Here is a 9,171-nt window from a genome sequence, read left to right on the forward strand (position 1 = left end):
ACTGAAAAGCAAATTAAAATGATTCTGAATTAAATAATTCTGAATTAACATGTTATTTCATTCCCCTTATACGGCCTCCATTATACGGAGCGGTGGAAAAAAGGATCTGCTCTGCCAGGTGGTGGAGCAGGCAACCTTATAAGAAAAAACAATATTCATCACCAGGACAAAACCTATTTGCATTCTGGATAGAGCTGCAATTTTTTGATTTACTGAATTGCTGGAATACATTAAGGAACAAATATTTGGTGCTTTCCATGCTATTTGCATGGACTCCATAAAATAAACCTCTGGTTGCTGGGTGCCTTAAGTTGGTAAATGTCCATGTCTTCATTTTCCCTCCTCCCTCATACCAAGTGCAGCAGGGTTTCCCAACCTTGGCAAATGGAAGGTGAGTGGACTTCCATTCCCAGAATTCTCAGCAATGGCTATACTGGCTATTGGATTTTGGGAGCTGAAGTCCATCTACCTGGAAATGGTCAAGGTTGGAAACCCCTGAACCAGTGGTCTGAAGGCTACTTTGAATGTCTATGGAGATTCTCAGTCATCCAGACCAGGGTGGTCCCAAAGGTGCTTTTTCAGGAGGAAACTGGACTTTCTTGTTTTTTTTTCCTTTGAAGACGTTTCGCTTCTCATCCAAGAAGCTTCTTCAGCTCTGAGTAGATGGTCTCCATCCTTCCACTCCCCACCATCTAGTCAGAGCTGAAGAAGCTTCTTGGATGAGAAGTGAAACATCTTCAAAGAAAAAACAAGGAAGTCCAGTTGCCTCCTGAGAAACCACCTTTGGGATAGCATTTTGAATGGGATGCAGAAGTTGATCAGTGTAGCCACTCTAGCAGGGATGTCCATGTTGGCTGGGGAATTCTGGGAATTGCCAAGGTTGGGCATGCCGGCTACAGTGGCTACACTGATTACCAATCAACTTTTGCATCCCATTCAAGGTTGGATACTCCTGATCTAGAGACTGACAGCCTTCAGCCACTGGGTGTGGAATTCAACAGCATTCCTGATCCAGCCTGTTCTGGCACTATACGGGTGAGTATTATTGGCATATATCATCCCAAATTGATGTGATGTCCTGCATTGGATCATCCATGGATATGTATAAACACACGTTGACTGCTTGCTTAGGGAGGAATAGAATCAATGCCAATTGACGTGCTCAATATCCTACCTTTGCAGGTCATCCAGAAGGATAACATGGCTAATGGCATCAAATGCTGTCAATAGTTGATGGGCATTTAAACAAACAGTGATTGGTTGTGATTGTGGGATGCAATCTTGGGCAGAACGCAGGGGGTTCTTGATTCATGGCCACGACTGAGCCTAAAATTTCCATTGCTAAGCAAGGTATAAAGTGGGCCTTACCCCCGTTGTATGACCTTTCTTGCCAGAGTTGTTAAGTGAATCACTTCCATTTTTTAAATTAGTGACATGGTTAAGTGAATCTGGCTTCCCCCAATGTACAAACCAACTCTGCTTGTCAGAAGGTGATCATATGAACCCGAGACACTGCAACGGTCCTAAATACACGCCAGTTGCCAAGCGTCTGAGTTTTGAACACGAGACCATCGGGGTAGCTGCAAGGGTTGTAAGAGTGAAAAACGGTCATAAGTCACTTTTTTCAGGACCATTGTAACACTAAATGAATAGTTGTATGTGACCCATAATATACTATGGTTTGCTTACCCATGGTCTGTTGTACAAACCACGCATCTTGCCTGCCTTGTTTTCCATGAATACTTAGTAGTAGTCCTCAGTTAACAACAGCAGTTGGGAGTGGAATTTCTATCAGTAAGTGACACGGTCAAAAAGCATGATCTTACCTAAACATACTGCTTAGCAGCAGCAATTCAGACACTCTCAGTTGCTGCTGTTAAGCAAATCCCACGCTGTCATTAAGCGAGGATGTTATATGGTTATCTTTTGTGACATCCTGCTGGCTTCCCCATGGATTTCCAGCTAAGGATGACTACATGATAGCAACAGCAATAGCACTTAGACTTATATACCAGTTTGCAGTGCTTTACAGCCCTCTCTAAGCAGTTTACAGAGTCAGCCTCTTGTCCCCAACAATCTGGGTCCTCATTTTACCGACCTTGGAAGGATGGAAGGCTGAGTCAACCTCAAGCCGGTGAGGATCAAACTCCTGACAGTGGGCAGAGTTAGCCTGCAATACTGCATTCTAACCACTGTGCCCCCACAGCTCTTGGGCTCATGGGAATGCTGTGACAGCTGGAACTCTAAAAACCCTTTGGAAGTATCACTCATTCAGCACTGTCACGAGTTTGAACGATGGTTGAACAAGTGGTCATTAAGTTTGGATCACCTGTACATAAATCAGCCATGATTTTGAGGAACTAGCTTACTTTTTCCTCAAAAATATTTATCATCCGTGAAGACTGTACTTACAGAACATGACAAGCAGTATCTCCAGAAGCCACATTCGGGACATCTTGCAATCTGGAAAGTAAAGCAAGAATAAAGGGCATTAGAAATCTCTTTTTAAAAAAGCATGGTTACCTTCCCCTCTGATCATTTTAAACAAGGAAAAAATGACCAGTTTCTAGCAAACAGAGCATATATAGCAGAATCCATCTTTGAGTGCATACAGGTTAGTGCTGGATAAGAAATCTGGTTTATCAGGAAATTTTAGAACAACATACCAATTTCAAACCTGCCAAAATATATGCAGAATATAAATGCACCTGAATGACATTGCTTTTTAAACATTTTGGGATGAGAGTTGCAAATGCACACTTTTGTTCACATTGAAGAGTTGGAAGGGACCTTAGAGGTCATCTAGTCCAACCTCCTGCTCAAGCAGGAAACCCTATACCATTCCAGAAAAGGGACTATCCAATCTCTTCTTAAAAACCTCCAGTGTTGGAGGACCCACAACTTCTGGAGGCAGGTTGTTCCACTGATTAATTTTTTTACTGCCAGGAAATTTCTCCTTAGTTCTAGGTTGCTTCTCCCCTTGATTAGTTTTCATCCGTTGCTTCTTGTCCTGCCTTCAGGTGCTTTGGAGAATAAGTGGACCCCCTCAAATATTGGAACACTGCTATTGTGTCATGTCTAGTCCTTCTTTCATTAAACTACACATGCCAAATTCCTGCAACCTTTCTTCATATATTTTAGCCTCCAGTCCCCTAATCATCTTTGTTGCTCTTCTCTGCACTCTTTATCAGTATTGTGGTAACCAAAACTGGATGCATTGCTAGATCTGCACATGCAAAAAAATATTTGCTAAGTTAATTTATTTCAGCCAAAGCAATAGTCACCTATTAAGGCACCTTAATAAACTTATGGTATTGTTGCATGACCTTGCAAGTATCCCATCCCAGTCATTCTTAAGGAAAAAGTTGCAGGTTTTCAAGAATTACAGACCCAAAGATATCAGCATTTTTTTTTCCTGCAGGGAAAAATGTCCCAAATGGCATGCTATGAAAACAGAATACAAAAATTCTTATATTTGAAATGTGTGCACAGCGACACATGTAAATATTTGTTGTGCATTTTTCTGCATAAATAGTAGGTTGATAATTTACAGTTGGTAAGTCGAAAAAACAACAACAGCCCAATTGATATTCATTTCCGTACAATAATAGGAGTGATTTCGCTCTTTTCATTACAGTGGCATTAATCCTGCACAAAGATTGCTAGCTAAATTCGTGCAACAACAAAAAAAAAAGTGGGTGTAAAGAAAACACCCATCAGCCCTCCCCTACTTTCCTTAACTAAGTGCGGCTTCTGATCTTTTCAATTTCAGGATAGGCGGGAAAGAACCTTTTCAATTTCAGGATAGGCGGGAAAGAGAGGGTACATTTTATCTAATATCTCTACAAAAAAAAAAAGATCTAATGTGGAGCCCTACAATGAATATTTGAAAGGCTACAAGGATTCTCTTAAAGGTATGCGAATTTGCATAAATCCTTTACCGTGTTAAAAAAGCAGTTTTTACATTAAAAAGCGTTTCAAAATGCTCTCAGCATAGTGTCTGTGCGAGAGAAATGGGCGATGACTTAAGTAGGATCCAGCAGAGTTTTGACCAACATAGAAGAGAGAACAAAAGAACATGGGTTTTACAATCAGTTGCAAATTCTTTAGTCGCACTTCTCCGTTAATGCTATTTGAGTGCTATTTGCCTTTTTTTTCTTTTTTTTTTCTTTTAAAAAAACTGGTTAGTGAAGAACGGATGCAGTTCATTCAGATATCTATCAATGACTTCTCAATAGGAGTGGTTCTTTGAAATAGTGAAGGAAGGGTAAAACAATTTTATGTGAATAATTGATAAGTTCCAACTCATTGTTAGGTCACCTTTCATTAAAAAAAAGTGCAATGTCCTAATGAAAAGGGAGCATTAGAAGCATAACAGATTAGGACAATGAAAGTGATGACTTGCTTGCCGGTTATGGTTGGTTCCATCAGCTATTCATTTAGTATATCCAGCCTTGTTTCTCCCAGCTGAGTTGAATAATAACTCTCATAATCTTTTGACAAAATTACATGTTTTTTTCTTGTCTGCAAGAAAAACAAGCAAGCTCAGAGAGCATTAAGGACCCCTCATTTCAACCACAAGTTAAAAATATTCTCCTTTATTTGATTTTTTTTTCTTGTCCATGTCCTAGCTTTCTCAACTGCCCTTTTCTTCCAGACTTGATACACAACAAACCACAGACAAAGTTCAAGTCAAGAGTGAACAAATAGGAGAAGCAAGGATCTGCAATTAAGATTAGGAGGCTTTGATTATTAGAATTTGACATTCCTGGAGAAATATGACCAGGGTATATGCCCAGTGATTCCAGCCCCAAGGCTGGTTCTGCTTCAATCACTTTTACAGGGCACTCATCATTATTTTTATCACCTTACAACTCCAAGAAGTCCTTCCAATTAAATAAGCTGCAAGCATGGAGCAGAAGAATATAACTTTTGGACCTTGACCTTCCATGGACAGAGATGTTGGTTAGGGGAATCTGTTGCCTACATTCCTGGGCAAAGTCGGCCTCCTTCTCTTACATATAATATGTATTCCCTCCTACCTTGGTTGACTTGATCTTCCCAGTCTTGATCTTGATCTACCTCATTCCTGGCTCCTAGGTGAGACCTTGGGAGTCAACGTCTCAGTTTTCTAGGCTTCGTGACCAGAGTCCAGCCAATGAGATAAGGGACACTCCTTGACTTCAGAAAGGCTATGTGCTGATGATAATAATAATGTAAATGGGATACATGGAAACCAGAATTTATTTCTGATTGGTTGCTTCACAGAAAAGAAAGCGGGAGCTGATGGTGATGTCAATCTAGTAATAAAGTCAGGTTGCCACATGGGGGCAGCCCTAAAAGTCAAACCATGTGGGGATTCCTCTCTATAAAAACCCTTGGATTTTGTGGAGTCTGTGTGAGCCAGGGGTTAAGATGTTGGGTTAAGAATTAGGAGACTCAGATTCAATCTACCTTCAGCCACATTAGCTTACTGGGCAATTTTAAGCTAGTGATTTTCTCTCAGCTCAACTTGCCAGTTAGGATCATTGTGGGAGAACATAGGAAGAAGGAAAGCTACATATGCCACCTTAAGCTCCTGAATGAAAGGCAGAATATAAGTCACATACATACATACACAGATAATTTTCTGTTTGAAGAACTTCAAAAACAGGAGGGAGAATGCACAACACATGGCTTTTCATGTCAACAATGATTGTTTTTGAAACTGCAAATTTGGACTTCCCTGTTTTGTGAAGTGTTTATGGAAGGCTGAAAGTGAGCACTGTTGAGGTCAGCGGTGCAAAACTCACAGCCCTCCAGATATTACTGAACCAACACATCCAACAATCATGGAAATAACTTCCTTCTCAATTCTCTTTCTCCATCTCCTTCACTTTCACGCCTTCACCCATTCTCCTTCTCCCAGCCAATGTTTGCATTTGCAAGAACAGAAGACTATCAAATACTTTAAGCAGATTACTCAAGAGCAATTGCTCAACAGAAATATTTCCTACCCTGGCATGCCTGCTGCTCTCCAAGACAAGAAGCTAATAGCCACCAGCTGGAAAATGGTGGGACTATCTGTCCAATATATCTGAAGGTTATGGATGGAGATGGTCTTCTTTCCCTGGAATCACACCATATTACTCAGCTTTTTTTTAAAAAAACACACACACACAAAGAGAGGAGTAGGGGTCCCGCATCCTTGGTCCTTCAAGTTAACCATTCAGATTTTTTTTTAATGGTTAGGTGTTCCCTCCACAGGAAAGAGGAACAAGAAATAAATAAAACACTAGCTTTACCCACTTAGAGCTTTGGCCACTGCAAACATGCCTTCCTCACTTGATCTTTATTGTGAACTAAAATCCCCCAGGGATGAAGGGCTTGTCCGTGCCTGTGCTAGAAGTAATAATTTTGTTTTCCCCACCAGTTGGAGGCTGACTTGATTTATTTGTCTTTCTCTGATCAGATTCATTAGCCCCCATTGTGTCATTCTGCTGTGGGTCAAAGGCAAGATCATGTCACCACCCAATTATGCCTTTTCTTCCCTTTAATTGCTGAGTAAATCAAAAGCGTAGACACAGTCAGGGTGGAATCACTGCCCGTAGATTTATGGATAGAGTGTCTCCCAGCCTGGAGACGGAGGGACTCAACTGTAAGGTTGATCCATGCTCCTTGGCAGACCAGCCTTTCCATATCATCCATCTTGGGCACAGGAACAAAGGAAAAATTGCCCTCTGCATGCAAGACATTTTCTTTTCAATTATATCAAATCATAATTTTTGAAGAAGAAAAAGGTCTCAGGGGCCTTTATTGATCTACTTATTTATTATTTCATTAATTTCTAGGTCACTCCGGTCAGCTTCACAAGTAAAAGAGAGGGCCTCCTCAGGGTGCCTCCGATCAAAGAATGTCGACTGGTGGCCCCCAGGGGGAGGGCGTTCTCTGTGGGCGCGCCAGACCTGTGGAACCGCTTGCCGGTCGAGCTCCGGATGGCCCCCGACCTTCGCTCTTTCCGGCGGGATCTAAAAACTTACTTATTTGAGCAATCCGGCCTGGTTTGATGGGTTTGGGGGTTGGGGTTTTAACATGCTTTTTAATTATTGTATATATCGGGCATAATATTTAATTGTTTTTTTAACTTTTGTACTTTGTCTTTTAGTATTTATTGCCCTGTACACCGCCCTGAGTCCTTCGGGAGAAGGGCGGTATAAAAATTTAATAAATATAAATATAAATATAAAATATCCCAACACATTAATCTACCCTCAGCCACTGTGCAGAAATCTTGCAACTGCGCAGACGATCATTCAGTAGCTCTGACAGATGATCATCCAATAACTTAAAATTTCTCCCATGAAAGACCATCTGCTAAGTTCTAAAGTGGTCTGTTCAATGCTCAGATTTTCCTGATTAAAATCTCTCTCTCTGAAATAACTTCCATTCCTTTTCTATTCATCTCTGATTTTTCCTGCCCTCTGAAGAAGATAGAACCATCCTTAAATCAGAGAAGCTTGGAAGCAGCTGAAGATGGCAGGACCTTGCACCTGGATCCGAAAGAAGCAGGTTAGGAAGAGTATTATTGAAGCTTCTGAAAGCTGTGTTGGAGGAGATAAAAGAGGAAATCAATCAGAGTTCTCACCTGAGGCATAAATGAATAGGCTCAAATTATCCTGTTTTGGACTCATCATGCAAGTTCCAGGTCCCTGAAGAAACCCACAATGCTGGGAAAATGGAAGGGAAGAAAGATGATGATTAGCTGCAACAAGGATGGACTTGATTAGAGCAGTGGTGGAAGACTGAAGGCCAGATTGGGACAGAGCATCGAAAAGTTGTCTATGGTTATTAAGAATTAACATCCAGGTAATTGATCATTCACTCAGTCCATCAATCAATGTCCTTCCATATTTGTGAACTTCCTTTTTAAATCTGCTATGTGGGACACAGAATGCTTGATGACTTGGACTGTGGGCCTGATCAAGCAGGATTTTTTTTTTACTATTCTGATAAAGCTTCATCCTAGGAGCCCTAGAAGAAGTGTCCACATTGGTTTCTTCCATATTTCTTTTTCTTTGTTTTTATTGACTCTTTTTTTGTGTGTGCTTATGAAAGAATATGAGAATTCTTTAGAAGAACCTTCTCCAGATGTGTTGGAACATGCAGAACTCTGCAGGGTGCCAAAAGAGAAGAGACTTATATTAAACAACACCAATGAAAGATCTGATTCTTTTTTGTTTTTTCTTTGTACTGTGTTATTCTCTTGATGAATAAAAACCAATAACAATTAAAACAATAATAATTTTATATAAGCATAACTATTACCAAAAATAAGATGGGGTTCATTGACATGTCAATATCTAGAGAGAGCCAAGTTGATGAAGAATAACTAGAGAAAAAAGCCAAATATTATGATTTACAAATTGAGATTATCAAGAGAAAAAAACACACACACACCCAGTCTTTGGTGCAATGTCCCTCAAAAGAAAAAGAAAAATACAATATGTAGAAATTTTAAAATTTGATTTTGTAAAAGTCAAAGTATATGGCACAGCATATATTTTACAGCAAGACTTCCATGACTTTTAGACTTCCATGACTTGTTGGAATCAACATCCAGTTGATTAGACTATGATAGTCATTTGAATAATGATGATGATGATGATGAAAATGCCTCTACTAAGTGAGCGAGTTAGAAGTTGCCTATTTCCTGCTTATTGCACTGAGCAAACGCTAGAAGAAGTTTCAGGGACGCTTTCCAATCACATTAAAACAGATGTTGTGAGAGTTCTTAAGACTTTGCTGGGACAAGATTGTCTGTGTCTCTGTCTCTCTCTCTCTCTGTGTCTCTCTCTCTCTCTCTCTGTGTGTGTGTGTTCTCCTTTTCAAAAGGCAGCAAGTACTTATGAGTTACCTATTGCATCAGGAACAAAAGCCATCAAAGCTTTGTGATCAGCATGGCGGTTCTTTCAGGGTGCAATTACTGTGGGCAGAGGAGCATGGGAACCTCAACTGGAGTCAGAGGTACCGGTGTGCAAGAGCAAGGCAGCTGATCACAATGGGAGCCATGGTTAATTGCAGTTTGCAGGGGCCACATTGACCCGGTCAGGATCAAGGCATTTTTAGACATTCTCTGCAAGGTGTGAATGCAAAACAATGGTTGTCTATTAAAAAACACTGAGTTGTCTATTC

This window comes from Vipera ursinii (assembly GCF_947247035.1).
Source record: "Vipera ursinii genome assembly, chromosome: 9".
In the NCBI taxonomy this organism is placed as follows: domain Eukaryota; kingdom Metazoa; phylum Chordata; class Lepidosauria; order Squamata; family Viperidae; genus Vipera; species Vipera ursinii.